Consider the following 14774-nt stretch of genomic DNA (forward strand, 5'->3'; position numbering starts at 1 on the left):
GTTCTGTGTTTGGGTTGGGGGTGGGTTTGTTCTGTGTTTAGTTTGGGGATTGTTAGTTCTGTGTTTAGTTTGGGGGTGGGTTTGTTCTGTGTTTAGTGTGCGGGTGGGTTTGTTCTGTGTTTAGTTTGGGGGTGGGTTTGTTCTGTGTTCAGTTTGAGGGTGGGTTTGTTCTGTGTTTAATTTGGTGGGGGGGTTGTTCTGTGTTTAGTTTGGGGGTGGGTTTGTTCTGTGTTTAGTTTGGGGGCGGCTTTGTTCTATGTTTAGTTTGGGGTGGGTTTTTTCTGTGTTCAGTTTGGGGTGGGTTTGTTCTGTGTTTAGATTGGGGGTGGGTTTGTTCTGTGTTTAGTTTGGGGGTGGGTTTGTTCTGTGTTTAGTTTGGGGTGGGATTGTTCTGTGTTTAGTTTGGGTGTGGGTTTGTTCTGATTTTAGTATGGGATTTGGTTTGTTCTGTGTTTGGGGGTGGGTTTGTTCTGTGTTTAGTTTGGGGGTGGGTTTGTTCTGGGTTTAGTTTGGGGGTGGGTTTGTTCTGTGTTTAGTTTGGGGGTGGGTTTCTTCTTTGTTTAGTTTGGGGGTGGGTTTGTTCTGTGTTTAGTTTGGATGTGTGTTTGTTCTGTGTTTTGGTTGGGGGTGGGTTTGTTCTGTGTTTGGGTTGAGGGTGGGTTTTTTCTGTGTTTAGTTTGGGGGTGGGTTTGTTCTGTGATTAGTTTGGGTTTGGGTTTGTTCTGTGTTTATTTTGGGGTGGGTTTGTTCTGTGTTTAATTTGGGAGTGGTTTTGTTCTGTGTTTAGTTTGGATGTGTGTTTGTTCTGTGTTTTGGTTGGGGGTGGGTTTGTTCTGTGTTTGGGTTGAGGGTGGGTTTTTTCTGTGTTTAGTTTGGGGGTGGGTTGTTCTGTGATTAGTTTGGGTTTGGGTTTGTTCTGTGTTTATTTTGGGGACGGGTTTGTTCTGTGTTTAATTTGGGAGTGGTTTTGTTCTGTGTTTAGTTTGGGGGTGGGTTTGTTCTGTGTTTAGTTTGGGGGTGGGTTTGTTCTGTGTTTAGTTTGGGGGTGGGTTTGTTCTGTGTTTAGTTTGGGGGTGGGTTTGTTCTGTGTTTAGTTTGGGGCTGGGTTTTTTCTGTGTTTAGTTTGGGAGTGGGTTTGTTCTGTGTTTAGATTGGGGGGGTGTTTGTTCTGTGTTTAGTTTGGGGGTGGGTTTGTTCTGTGTTTGGGTTGGGGGGGGTTTGTTCTGTGTTATGTTTGGGGATTGTTAGTTCTGTGTTTAGTTTGGGGGTGTGTTTGTTCTGTGTTTAGTTTGCGGGTGGGTTTGTTCTGTGTTTAGTTTGGGGGTGGGTTTGTTCTGTGTTTAGTTTGAGGGTGGGTTTGTTCTGTGTTTAGTTTGGGGGGGTTTGCTCTTTGTTTAGTTTGGGGGTGGGTTTGTTCTGTGTTTAGTTTGGGGGTGGGTTTGTTCTGTGTTTAGTTTGAGGTGGGTTTGTTCTGTGTTTAGCTTGCGGTGGGTTTGTTATGTGTTTAGATTGGGGGTGGGTTTGTTCTGTGTTTAGTTTGGGGGTGGGTTTTTTCTGTGTTTAGTTTGGGGTGGGATTGTTCTGTGTTTAGTTTGCGGGTGGGTTTGTTCAGTTTTTAGTATGGGATTGGGTTTGTTCTGTGTTTGGTTGTGGGTTTGTTCTGTGTTTAGTTTGGGGGGTTTGTTCTGTGTTTAGATTGGGGGGGTTTGTTCTGTGTTTACTTTGCGGTGGGTTTGTTCTGTGTTTAGTTTGGCGGTGGGTTTGTTCTGTGTTTAGTTTGGGGGTGGGTTTGTTTTGTCTTTAGTTTGGGGTGTGGGTTTGTTCTGATTTAAGTTGGGGGTGGATTTGTTCTGTGTTTAGTTTGGGTGTGGGTTTGTTCTGTGTTTAGATTGGGGGGGGTTTGTTCTGTTTTTAGTTTGGGGTGGGTTTGTTCTGTGTTTAGTTTGTCGGTAGGTTTGTTCTATGTTTAGTTTGGGGGTGGGTTTGTTCTGTATTTAGTTTGGGGTGGGTTTGTTCTGTGTTTAGTTTAGGGGTGTGTTTGTTCTGTGTTTTGGTTGGGGGTGGGTTTGTTCTGTGTTTTGGTTGAGGGTGGGTTTGTTCTGTGTTTAGTTTGGGGGTGGGTTTGTTCTGTGTTTAGTTTGATGGTGGGTTTGTTCTGTGTTTAGTTTGGGGTGGGTTTGTTCTGTGTTTAGTTTGGGAGTGGGTTGGTTCTGTGTTTAGTTTGGGGGTGGGTTTGTTCTGTGTTAAGTTTGGGGGTGGGTTTGTTCTGTGTTTAGTTTGAGGGTGAGTTTGTTCTGGGTTTAGTTTGGTGGTTGGTTTGTTTTGTGTTTAGTTTGGGGGTGGGTTAGGTCTGTGTTTAGTTTGGGGGTGGGTTTATTCTGTGATTAGTTTGGGGGTGGGTTTGTTCTGTGTTTAGTTTGGGGTTCGGTTTGTTCTGTTTTTAGTTTGGGGGGGTTTGTTCTGTGTTTGGGTTGGGGTGGGTTTGTTCTGTGTTTAGTTTGGGGGTGGGTTTGTTCTGTGTTTGGGTTTGGGGTGGGTTTGTTCTGTGTTTAGTATGGGGTTGGGTTTGTTCTGTGTTTGGGGGTGGGTTTGCTCTGTGTTTAGTTTGGGGTGGGTTTGTTCAGTGTTTAGTTTGGGGGTGGGTTTGTTCTGTGTTTAGTTTGGGGGTGGGTTTGTTCTGTGTTTGGGTTGGGGGTGGGTTTGTTCTGTGTTTAGTTTGGGGATTGTTAGTTCTGTGTTTAGTTTGGGGGTGGGTTTGTTCTGTGTTTAGTGTGCGGGTGGGTTTGTTCTGTGTTTAGTTTGGGGGTGGGTTTGTTCTGTGTTCAGTTTGAGGGTGGGTTTGTTCTGTGTTTAATTTGGTGGGGGGGTTGTTCTGTGTTTAGTTTGGGGGTGGGTTTGTTCTGTGTTTAGTTTGGGGGCGGCTTTGTTCTATGTTTAGTTTGGGGTGGGTTTTTTCTGTGTTCAGTTTGGGGTGGGTTTGTTCTGTGTTTAGATTGGGGGTGGGTTTGTTCTGTGTTTAGTTTGGGGGTGGGTTTGTTCTGTGTTTAGTTTGGGGTGGGATTGTTCTGTGTTTAGTTTGGGTGTGGGTTTGTTCTGATTTTAGTATGGGATTTGGTTTGTTCTGTGTTTGGGGGTGGGTTTGTTCTGTGTTTAGTTTGGGGGTGGGTTTGTTCTGGGTTTAGTTTGGGGGTGGGTTTGTTCTGTGTTTAGTTTGGGGGTGGGTTTCTTCTTTGTTTAGTTTGGGGGTGGGTTTGTTCTGTGTTTAGTTTGGATGTGTGTTTGTTCTGTGTTTTGGTTGGGGGTGGGTTTGTTCTGTGTTTGGGTTGAGGGTGGGTTTTTTCTGTGTTTAGTTTGGGGGTGGGTTTGTTCTGTGATTAGTTTGGGTTTGGGTTTGTTCTGTGTTTATTTTGGGGTGGGTTTGTTCTGTGTTTAATTTGGGAGTGGTTTTGTTCTGTGTTTAGTTTGGGGGTGGGTTTGTTCTGTGTTTAGTTTGGGGGTGGGTTTGTTCTGTGTTTAGTTTGGGGGTGGGTTTGTTCTGTGTTTAGTTTGGGGGTGGGTTTGTTCTGTGTTTAGTTTGGGGCTGGGTTTTTTCTGTGTTTAGTTTGGGAGTGGGTTTGTTCTGTGTTTAGTTTGGGGGTGGGTTTGTTCTGTGTTTAGTTTGGGGGTGGGTTTGTTCTGTGTTTAGTTTGGGGGTGGGTTTGTTCTGTGTTTAGTTTGGGGCTGGGTTTTTTCTGTGTTCAGTTTGGGAGTGGCTTTGTTCTGTGTTTAGATTGGGGGGGTGTTTGTTCTGTGTTTAGTTTGGGGGTGGGTTTGTTCTGTGTTTGGGTTGGGGGGGGTTTGTTCTGTGTTATGTTTGGGGATTGTTAGTTCTGTGTTTAGTTTGGGGGTGTGTTTGTTCTGTGTTTAGTTTGCGGGTGGGTTTGTTCTGTGTTTAGTTTGGGGGTGGGTTTGTTCTGTGTTTAGTTTGAGGGTGGGTTTGTTCTGTGTTTAGTTTGGGGGGGTTTGCTCTGTGTATAGTTTGGGGGTGGGTTTGTTCTGTGTTTAGTTTGGGGGTGGGTTTGTTCTGTGTTTAGTTTGAGGTGGGTTTGTTCTGTGTTTAGCTTGCGGTGGGTTTGTTATGTGTTTAGATTGGGGGTGGGTTTGTTCTGTGTTTAGTTTGGGGGTGGGTTTTTTCTGTGTTTAGTTTGGGGTGGGATTGTTCTGTGTTTAGTTTGCGGGTGGGTTTGTTCAGTGTTTAGTATGGGATTGGGTTTGTTCTGTGTTTGGTTGTGGGTTTGTTCTGTGTTTAGTTTGGGGGGTTTGTTCTGTGTTTAGATTGGGGGGGTTTGTTCTGTGTTTACTTTGCGGTGGGTTTGTTCTGTGTTTAGTTTGGCGGTGGGTTTGTTCTGTGTTTAGTTTGGGGGTGGGTTTGTTTTGTCTTTAGTTTGGGGTGTGGGTTTGTTCTGATTTAAGTTGGGGGTGGATTTGTTCTGTGTTTAGTTTGGGTGTGGGTTTGTTCTGTGTTTAGATTGGGGGGGGGTTTGTTCTGTTTTTAGTTTGGGGTGGGTTTGTTCTGTGTTTAGTTTGTCGGTAGGTTTGTTCTATGTTTAGTTTGGGGGTGGGTTTGTTCTGTATTTAGTTTGGGGTGGGTTTGTTCTGTGTTTAGTTTAGGGGTGTGTTTGTTCTGTGTTTTGGTTGGGGGTGGGTTTGTTCTGTGTTTTGGTTGAGGGTGGGTTTGTTCTGTGTTTAGTTTTGGGGGTGGGTTTGTTCTGTGTTTAGTTTGATGGTGGGTTTGTTCTGTGTTTAGTTTGGGGTGGGTTTGTTCTGTGTTTAGTTTGGGAGTGGGTTGGTTCTGTGTTTAGTTTGGGGGTGGGTTTGTTCTGTGTTAAGTTTGGGGGTGGGTTTGTTCTGTGTTTAGTTTGAGGGTGAGTTTGTTCTGGGTTTAGTTTGGTGGTTGGTTTGTTTTGTGTTTAGTTTGGGGGTGGGTTAGGTCTGTGTTTAGTTTGGGGGTGGGTTTATTCTGTGATTAGTTTGGGGGTGGGTTTGTTCTGTGTTTAGTTTGGGGTTCGGTTTGTTCTGTTTTTAGTTTGGGGGGGTTTGTTCTGTGTTTGGGTTGGGGGTGGGTTTGTTCTGTGTTTAGTTTGGGGGTGGGTTTGTTCTGTGTTTGGGTTTGGGGTGGGTTTGTTCTGTGTTTAGTATGGGGTTGGGTTTGTTCTGTGTTTGGGGGTGGGTTTGCTCTGTGTTTAGTTTGGGGTGGGTTTGTTCAGTGTTTAGTTTGGGGGTGGGTTTGTTCTGTGTTTAGTTTGGGGGTGGGTTTGTTCTGTGTTTGGGTTGGGGGTGGGTTTGTTCTGTGTTTAGTTTGGGGATTGTTAGTTCTGTGTTTAGTTTGGGGGTGGGTTTGTTCTGTGTTTAGTGTGCGGGTGGGTTTGTTCTGTGTTTAGTTTGGGGGTGGGTTTGTTCTGTGTTCAGTTTGTGGGTGGGTTTGTTCTGTGTTTAATTTGGTGGGGGGGTTGTTCTGTGTTTAGTTTGGGGGTGGGTTTGTTCTGTGTTTAGTTTGGGGGCGGCTTTGTTCTATGTTTAGTTTGGGGTGGGTTTTTTCTGTGTTCAGTTTGGGGTGGGTTTGTTCTGTGTTTAGATTGGGGGTGGGTTTGTTCTGTGTTTAGTTTGGGGGTGGGTTTGTTCTGTGTTTAGTTTGGGGTGGGATTGTTCTGTGTTTAGTTTGGGTGTGGGTTTGTTCTGATTTTAGTATGGGATTTGGTTTGTTCTGTGTTTGGGGGTGGGTTTGTTCTGTGTTTAGTTTGGGGGTGGGTTTGTTCTGGGTTTAGTTTGGGGGTGGGTTTGTTCTGTGTTTAGTTTGGGGGTGGGTTTCTTCTTTGTTTAGTTTGGGGGTGGGTTTGTTCTGTGTTTAGTTTGGATGTGTGTTTGTTCTGTGTTTTGGTTGGGGGTGGGTTTGTTCTGTGTTTGGGTTGAGGGTGGGTTTTTTCTGTGTTTAGTTTGGGGGTGGGTTTGTTCTGTGATTAGTTTGGGTTTGGGTTTGTTCTGTGTTTATTTTGGGGTGGGTTTGTTCTGTGTTTAATTTGGGAGTGGTTTTGTTCTGTGTTTAGTTTGGGGGTGGGTTTGTTCTGTGTTTAGTTTGGGGGTGGGTTTGTTCTGTGTTTAGTTTGGGGGTGGGTTTGTTCTGTGTTTAGTTTGGGGGTGGGTTTGTTCTGTGTTTAGTTTGGGGCTGGGTTTTTTCTGTGTTTAGTTTGGGTGTGGGTTTGTTCTGTGTTTACATTGGGGGGGTGTTTGTTCTGTGTTTAGTTTGGGGGTGGGTTTGTTCTGTGTTTGGGTTGGGGGGGTTTGTTCTGTGTTATGTTTGGGGATTGTTAGGTCTGTGTTTAGTTTGGGGGTGTCTTTGTTCTGTGTTTAGTTTGCGGGTGGGTTTGTTCTGTGTTTAGTTTGGGGGTGGGTTTGTTCTGTGTTTAGTTTGAGGGTGGGTTTGTTCTGTGTTTAGTTTGGGGGGGTTTGTTCTGTGTTTAGTTTGGGGGTGGGTTTGTTCTGTGTTTAGTTTGGGGGTGGGTTTGTTCTGTGTTTAGTTTGAGGTGGGTTTGTTCTATGTTTAGCTTGCGGTGGGTTTGTTATGTGTTTAGATTGGGGGTGGGTTTGTTCTGTGTTTAGTTTGGGGGTGGGTTTGTTTTGTCTTTAGTTTGGGGTGTGGGTTTGTTCTGATTTAAGTTGGGGGTGGATTTGTTCTGTGTTTAGTTTGGGTGTGGGTTTGTTCTGTGTTTAGATTGGGGGGGGGTTTGTTCTGTTTTTAGTTTGGGGTGGGTTTGTTCTGTGTTTAGTTTGTCGGTAGGTTTGTTCTATGTTTAGTTTGGGGGTGGGTTTGTTCTGTATTTAGTTTGGGGTGGGTTTGTTCTGTGTTTAGTTTAGGGGTGTGTTTGTTCTGTGTTTTGGTTGGGGGTGGGTTTGTTCTGTGTTTTGGTTGAGGGTGGGTTTGTTCTGTGTTTAGTTTGGGGGTGGGTTTGTTCTGTGTTTAGTTTGATGGTGGGTTTGTTCTGTGTTTAGTTTGGGGTGGGTTTGTTCTGTGTTTAGTTTGGGAGTGGGTTGGTTCTGTGTTTAGTTTGGGGGTGGGTTTGTTCTGTGTTAAGTTTGGGGGTGGGTTTGTTCTGTGTTTAGTTTGAGGGTGAGTTTGTTCTGGGTTTAGTTTGGTGGTTGGTTTGTTTTGTGTTTAGTTTGGGGGTGGGTTAGGTCTGTGTTTAGTTTGGGGGTGGGTTTATTCTGTGATTAGTTTGGGGGTGGGTTTGTTCTGTGTTTAGTTTGGGGTTCGGTTTGTTCTGTTTTTAGTTTGGGGGGGTTTGTTCTGTGTTTGGGTTGGGGGTGGGTTTGTTCTGTGTTTAGTTTGGGGGTTGGTTTGTTCTGTGTTTGGGTTTGGGGTGGGTTTGTTCTGTGTTTAGTATGGGGTTGGGTTTGTTCTGTGTTTGGGGGTGGGTTTGCTCTGTGTTTAGTTTGGGGTGGGTTTGTTCAGTGTTTAGTTTGGGGGTGGGTTTGTTCTGTGTTTAGTTTGGGGGTGGGTTTGTTCTGTGTTTGGGTTGGGGGTGGGTTTGTTCTGTGTTTAGTTTGGGGATTGTTAGTTCTGTGTTTAGTTTGGGGGTGGGTTTGTTCTGTGTTTAGTGTGCGGGTGGGTTTGTTCTGTGTTTAGTTTGGGGGTGGGTTTGTTCTGTGTTCAGTTTGAGGGTGGGTTTGTTCTGTGTTTAATTTGGTGGGGGGGTTGTTCTGTGTTTAGTTTGGGGGTGGGTTTGTTCTGTGTTTAGTTTGGGGGCGGCTTTGTTCTATGTTTAGTTTGGGGTGGGTTTTTTCTGTGTTCAGTTTGGGGTGGGTTTGTTCTGTGTTTAGATTGGGGGTGGGTTTGTTCTGTGTTTAGTTTGGGGGTGGGTTTGTTCTGTGTTTAGTTTGGGGTGGGATTGTTCTGTGTTTAGTTTGGGTGTGGGTTTGTTCTGATTTTAGTATGGGATTTGGTTTGTTCTGTGTTTGGGGGTGGGTTTGTTCTGTGTTTAGTTTGGGGGTGGGTTTGTTCTGGGTTTAGTTTGGGGGTGGGTTTGTTCTGTGTTTAGTTTGGGGGTGGGTTTCTTCTTTGTTTAGTTTGGGGGTGGGTTTGTTCTGTGTTTAGTTTGGATGTGTGTTTGTTCTGTGTTTTGGTTGGGGGTGGGTTTGTTCTGTGTTTGGGTTGAGGGTGGGTTTTTTCTGTGTTTAGTTTGGGGGTGGGTTTGTTCTGTGATTAGTTTGGGTTTGGGTTTGTTCTGTGTTTATTTTGGGGTGGGTTTGTTCTGTGTTTAATTTGGGAGTGGTTTTGTTCTGTGTTTAGTTTGGGGGTGGGTTTGTTCTGTGTTTAGTTTGGGGGTGGGTTTGTTCTGTGTTTAGTTTGGGGGTGGGTTTGTTCTGTGTTTAGTTTGGGGGTGGGTTTGTTCTGTGTTTAGTTTGGGGCTGGGTTTTTTCTGTGTTTAGTTTGGGAGTGGGTTTGTTCTGTGTTTAGATTGGGGGGGTGTTTGTTCTGTGTTTAGTTTGGGGGTGGGTTTGTTCTGTGTTTGGGTTGGGGGTGTTTGTTCTGTGTTATGTTTGGGGATTGTTAGGTCTGTGTTTAGTTTGGGGGTGTGTTTGTTCTGTGTTTAGTTTGCGGGTGGGTTTGTTCTGTGTTTAGTTTGGGGGTGGGTTTGTTCTGTGTTTAGTTTGAGGGTGGGTTTGTTCTGTGTTTAGATTGGGGGGGTTTGTTCTGTGTTTAGTTTGGGGGTGGGTTTGTTCTGTGTTTAGTTTGGGGGTGGGTTTGTTCTGTGTTTAGTTTGAAGTGGGTTTGTTCTGTGTTTAGCTTGCGGTGGGTTTGTTATGTGTTTAGATTGGGGGTGGGTTTGTTCTGTGTTTAGTTTGGGGGTGGGTTTGTTCTGTGTTTAGTTTGGGGTGGGATTGTTCTGTGTTTAGTTTGGGGGTGGGTTTGTTCAGTGTTTAGTATGGGATTGGGTTTGTTCTGTGTTTGGTTGTGGGTTTGTTCTGTGTTTAGTTTGGGGGGTTTGTTCTGTGTTTAGATTGGGGGGGTTTGTTCTGTGTTTACTTTGCGGTGGGTTTGTTCTGTGTTTAGTTTGGCGGTGGGTTTGTTCTGTGTTTAGTTTGGGGGTTGGTTTGTTTTGTCTTTAGTTTGGGGTGTGGGTTTGTTCTGATTTAATTTGGGGGTGGGTTTGTTCTGTGTTTAGTTTGGGCGTGGGTTTGTTCTGTGTTTAGATTGGGGGGGTGTTTGTTCTGTTTTTAGTTTGGGGGTGGGTTTGTTCTGTGTTTAGTTTGTCGGTAGGTTTGTTCTATGTTTAGTTTGGGGGTGGGTTTGTTCTGTATTTAGTTTGGGGTGGGTTTGTTCTGTGTTTAGTTTAAGGGTGTGTTTGTTCTGTGTTTTGGTTGGGGGTGGATTTGTTCTGTGTTTTGGTTGAGGGTGGGTTTGTTCTGTGTTTAGTTTGGGGGTGGGTTTGTTCTGTGTTTAGTTTGGGGGTGGGTTTGTTCTGTGTTTAGTTTGGGGTGGGTTTGTTCTGTGTTTAGTTTGGGAGTGGGTTGGTTCTGTGTTTAGTTTGGGGGTGGGCTTGTTCTGTGTTAAGTTTGGGGGTGGGTTTGTTCTGTGTTTAGTTTGAGGGTGAGTTTGTTCTGGGTTTAGTTTGGTGGTTGGTTTGTTTTGTGTTTAGTTTGGGGGTGGGTTAGGTCTGTGTTTAGTTTGGGGGTGGGTTTATTCTGTGATTAGTTTGGGGGTGGGTTTGTTCTGTGTTTAGTTTGGGGTTCGGTTTGTTCTTTTTTTAGTTTGGGGGGGTTTGTTCTGTGTTTGGGTTGGGGGTGGGTTTGTTCTGTGTTTAGTTTGGGGGTGGGTTTGTTCTGTGTTGGGGTTTGGGGTGGGTTTGTTCTGTGTTTAGTATGGGGTTGGGTTTGTTCTGTGTTTGGGGGTGGGTTTGCTCTGTGTTTAGTTTGGGGGTGGGTTTGTTCAGTGTTTAGTTTGGGGGTGGGTTTGTTCTGTGTTTAGTTTGGGGGTGGGTTTGTTCTGTGTTTGGGTTGGGGGTGGGTTTGTTCTGTGTTTAGTTTGGGGATTGTTAGTTCTGTGTTTAGTTTGGGGGTGGGTTTGTTCTGTGTTTAGTGTGCGGGTGGGTTTGTTCTGTGTTTAGTTTGGGGGTGGGTTTGTTCTGTGTTCAGTTTGAGGGTGGGTTTGTTCTGTGTTTAATTTGGTGGGGGGGTTGTTCTGTGTTTAGTTTGGGGGTGGGTTTGTTCTGTGTTTAGTTTGGGGGCGGCTTTGTTCTATGTTTAGTTTGGGGTGGGTTTTTTCTGTGTTCAGTTTGGGGTGGGTTTGTTCTGTGTTTAGATTGGGGGTGGGTTTGTTCTGTGTTTAGTTTGGGGGTGGGTTTGTTCTGTGTTTAGTTTGGGGTGGGATTGTTCTGTGTTTAGTTTGGGTGTGGGTTTGTTCTGATTTTAGTATGGGATTTGGTTTGTTCTGTGTTTGGGGGTGGGTTTGTTCTGTGTTTAGTTTGGGGGGGTTTGTTCTGTGTTTAGTTTGGGGGTGGGATTGATCTGTGTTTAGTTTGGGGGGGTTGTTCTGTGTTTAGTTTGGGGGTGGGTTTGTTCTGTGTTTAGTTTGGGGGTGGGTTTGTTCTATGTTTAGTTTGGTGGTTGGTTTGTTTTGTGTTTAGTTTGGGGGTGGGTTATGTCTGTGTTTAGTTTGGGGGTGGGTTTATTCTGTGTTTAGTTTGGGGGTGGGTTTGTTCTGTGTTTAGTTTGGGGTTCGGTTTGTTCTGTTTTTAGTTTGCGGGGGGTTGTTCTGTGTTTGGGTTGGGGGTGGGTTTGTTCTGTGTTTAATTTGGGGGTGGGTTTGTTCTGTGTTTGGGTTTGGGGTGGGTTTGTTCTGTGTTTAGTATGGGGTTTGTTTTGTTCTGTGTTTGGGGGTGGGTTTGTTCTGTGTTTAGTTTGGGGGTGGGTTTGTTCAGTGTTTAGTTTGGGGGTGGGTTTGTTCTGTGTTTAGTTTGGGGGTGGGTTTGTTCTGTGTTTGGGTTGGGGGTGGGTTTGTTCTGTGTTTAGTTTGGGGATTGTTAGTTCTGTGTTTAGTTTGGGGGTGAGTTTGTTCTGTGTTTAGTGTGCGGGTGGGTTTGTTCTGTGTTTAGTTTGGGAGTGGGTTTGTTCTGTGTTCAGTTTGAGGGTGGGTTTGTTCTGTGTTTAATTTGGTGGGGGGGTTGTTCTGTGTTTAGTTTGGGGGTGGGTTTGTTCTGTGTTCAGTTTGGGGGCGGCTTTGTTCTATGTTTAGTTTGGGGTGGATTTGTTCTGTGTTCAGTTTGGGGTGGGTTTGTTCTGTGTTTAGATTGGGGGTGGGTTTGTTCTGTGTTTAGTTTGGGGGTGGGTTTGTTCTGTGTTTAGTTTAGGGTGGGATTGTTCTGTGTTTAGTTTGGGGGTGGGTTTGTTCTGATTTTAGTCTGGGATTTGGTTTGTTCTGTGTTTGGTGGTGGGTTTGTTCTGTGTTTAGTTTGGGGGGGTTTGTTCTATGTTTAGTTTGGGGGTGGGATTGATCTGTGTTTAGTTTGGGGGGGTTGTTCTGTGTTTAGTTTGGGGGTGGGTTTGTTCTGTGTTTAGTTTGGGGGTGGGTTTGTTCTGTGTTTAGTTTGGGGTGGGTTTGTTCTGTGTTTAGATTGGGGTGGGTTTGTTCTGTGTTTAGTTTGGGGGTGGGTTTGTTCTATGTTTAGTTTGGGGTGGGATTGTTCTGTGTTTATTTTGGGGGTGGGTTTGTTCTGTGTTTAGTATGGGATAGGGTTTGTTCTGTGTTTGGGGGTGGGTTTGTTCTGTGTTAATTTGGGGGGGTTTGTTCTGTGTTTAGTTTGGGGGGGTTTGTTCTGTGTTTAGTTTGGGGGGGTTTGTTCTGTGTTTAATTTGGGAGTGGTTTTGTTCTGTGTTTAGTTTGGGGGTGGGTTTGTTCTGTGTTTAGTTTGGGGGTGGGTTTGTTCTGTGTTTAGTTTGGGGGTGGGTTTGTTCTGTGTTTACTTTGTGGTGTGGGTTTGTTCTGTGTTTAGATTGGGGGTGGGTTTGTTCTGTGTTTAGTTTGGAGGGTTTGTTCTGTGTTTAGTTTGGGGTGGGTTTGTTCTGTGTTTAGTTTTGGAGTGGGTTGGTTCTGTGTTCAGTTTGGGGGTGGGTTTGTTCTGTGTTAAGTTTGGGGGTGGGTTTGTTCTGTGTTTAGTTTGGGGGTGAGTTTGTTCTGTGTTAAGTTTGGGGGTGGGTTTGTTCTGTGTTTAGTTTGGGGGTGAGTTTGTTCTGGGTTTAGTTTGGTGATGGGTTTGTTTTGTGTTTAGTTTGGGGGTGGGTTAGGTCTGTGTTTAGTTTGGGGGTGGGTTTATTCTGTGTTTAGTTTGGGGGTGGGTTTGTTCTGTGTTTAGTTTGGGGTTCGGTTTGTTCTGTGTTTAGTTTGGGGGGGTTTTTCTGTGTTTGGGTTGGGGGTGGGTTTGTTCTGTATTTAGTGTGGGGGTGGGTTTGTTCTGTGTTTGGGTTTGGGGTGGGTTTATTCTGTGTTTAGTATGGGGTTGGGTGTGTTCTGTGTTTGGGGGTGGGTTTGTTCTGTGTTTAGTTTGGGGGTGGGTTTGTTCAGTGTTTAGTTTGGGGGTGGGTTTGTTCTGTGTTTAGTTTGGGGGTGGGTTTGTTCTGTGTTTGGGTTGGGGGTGGGTTTGTTCTGTGTTTAGTTTGGGGATTGTTAGTTCTGTGTTTAGTTTGGGGGTGGGTTTGTTCTGTGTTTAGTGTGCGGGTGGGTTTGTTCTGTGTTTAGTTTGGGGGTGGGTTTGTTCTGTGTTCATTTTGAGGGTGGGTTTGTTCTGTGTTTAATTTGGTGGGGGGGTTGTTCTGTGTTTAGTTTGGGTGTGGGTTTGTTCTGTGTTTAGTTTGGGGGCGGCTTTGTTCTATGTTTAGTTTGGGTTGGGTTTGTTCTGTGTTTAGTTTGGGGTGGGTTTGTTCTGTGTTTAGATTGGGGGTGGGTTTGTTCTGTGTTTAGTTTTGGGGTGGGTTTGTTCTGTGTTTAGTTTGGGGTGGGATTGTTCTGTGTTTAGTTTGGGGTGGGTTTGTTCTGTGTTTAGTATGGGATTGGTTTTGTTCTGTGTTTGGGGGTGGGTTTGTTCTGTGTTTAGTTTGGGGGGGTTTGTTCTGTGTTTAGTTTGGGGGTGGGATTGTTCTGTGTTTAGTTTGGGTGGGGTTGTTCTGTGTTTAGTTTGGGGGTGGGTTTGTTCTGTGTTTAGTTTGGGGGTGGGTTTGTTCTGTGTTTAGTTTGGGGTGGGTTTGTTCTGTGTTTAGTTTGGGGTGGGTTTGTTCTGTGTTTAGATTGGGGGTGGGTTTGTTCTGTGTTTAGTTTGGGTGTGGGTTTGTTCTATGTTTAGTTTGGGGTGGGATTGTTCTGTGTTTAGTTTGGGGGTGGGTTTGTTCTGTGTTTACTATGGGATTGGGTTTGTTCTGTGTTTGGGGGTGGGTTTGTTCTGTGTTAATTTGAGGGGTTTTGTTCTGTGTTTAGTTTGGGGGGGTTTGTTCTGTGTTTAGTTTGGAGGTGGGTTTGTTCTGTGTTTAGTTTGGGGGTGGGTTTGTTCTGTGTTTACTTTGGGGTGTGTGTTTGTTCTGTGTTTAGATTGGGGGTGGGCTTGTTCTGTGTTTAGTTTGGGAGTGAGTTTGTTCTGTGTTTAGTTTGGGGGTGGGTTTGTTCTGTGTTTAGATTGGGGGTGGGTTTGTTCTGTGTTTAGATTGGGGGGGTGTTTGTTCTGTGTTTAGTTTGGGGGTGGGTTTGTTCTGTGTTTAGTTTGGGGGTTGGTTTGTTCTGGGTTTAGTTTGGGGGTGGGTTTGTTCTGTGTTTAGTTTGGGGGTGCGTTTGTTCTGTCTTTAGTTTGGGGTTCGGTTTGTTCTGTGTTTAGTTTGGGGGGTTTGTTCTGTGTTTGGGTTGGGGGTGGGTTTGTTCTGTCTTTAGTTTGGGGGTGGGTTTATTCTGTGTTTGGGTTTGGGGTGGGTTTGTTCTGTGTTTAGTGTGGGGTTGGGTTTGTTCTGCGTTTAGTTTGGGGGTGGGTTTGTTCAGTGTTTAGTTTTGGGGTGGGTTTGTTCTGTGTTTAGTTTGGGGGTGGGTTTGTTCTTTGTTTGGGTAGGGGGTGGGTTTGTTCTGTGTTTAGTTTGGGGATTGTTAGTTCTGTGTTTAGTTTGGGGGTGGGTTTGTTCTGTGTTTAGTGTGCGGTTGGGTTTGTTCTGTGTTTAGTTTGGGGGTGGGTTTGTTCTGTGTTGAGTTTGAGGGTGGGTTTGTTCTGTGTTTAGTTTGGGGTCGGCTTTGTTCTGTGTTGAGTTTGAGGGTGGGTTGTTCTGTGTTTAGTTTGGGGGTGGGTTAGGTCTGTGTTTAGTTTGGGGGTGGGTTTATTCTGTGTTTAGTTTGGGGGTGGGTTTGTTCTGTGTTTAGTTTGGGGTTCGGTTTGTTCTGTGTTTAGTTTGGGGGGGTTTGTTCTGTGTTTGGGTTGGGGGTGGGTTTGTTCTGTATTTAGTGTGGGGGTGGGTTTGTTCTGTGTTTGGGTTTGGGGTGGGTTTGTTCTGTGTTTAGTATGGGGTTGGGTTTGTTCTGTGTTTGGGGGTGGGTTTGTTCTGTGTTTAGTTTGGGGGTGGGTTTGTTCAGTGTTTAGTTTGGGGGTGGGTTTGTTCTGTGTTTAGTTTGGGGGTGGGTTTGTTCTGTGTTTGGGTTGGGGGTGGGTTTGTTCTGTGTTTAGTTTGGGGATTGTTAGTTCTGTGTTTAGTTTGGGGGTGGGTTTGTTCTGTGTTTA

This window comes from Scyliorhinus torazame, chromosome 1, assembly GCF_047496885.1.
Source record: "Scyliorhinus torazame isolate Kashiwa2021f chromosome 1, sScyTor2.1, whole genome shotgun sequence".
Classification (NCBI taxonomy): Eukaryota; Metazoa; Chordata; class Chondrichthyes; order Carcharhiniformes; family Scyliorhinidae; genus Scyliorhinus; species Scyliorhinus torazame.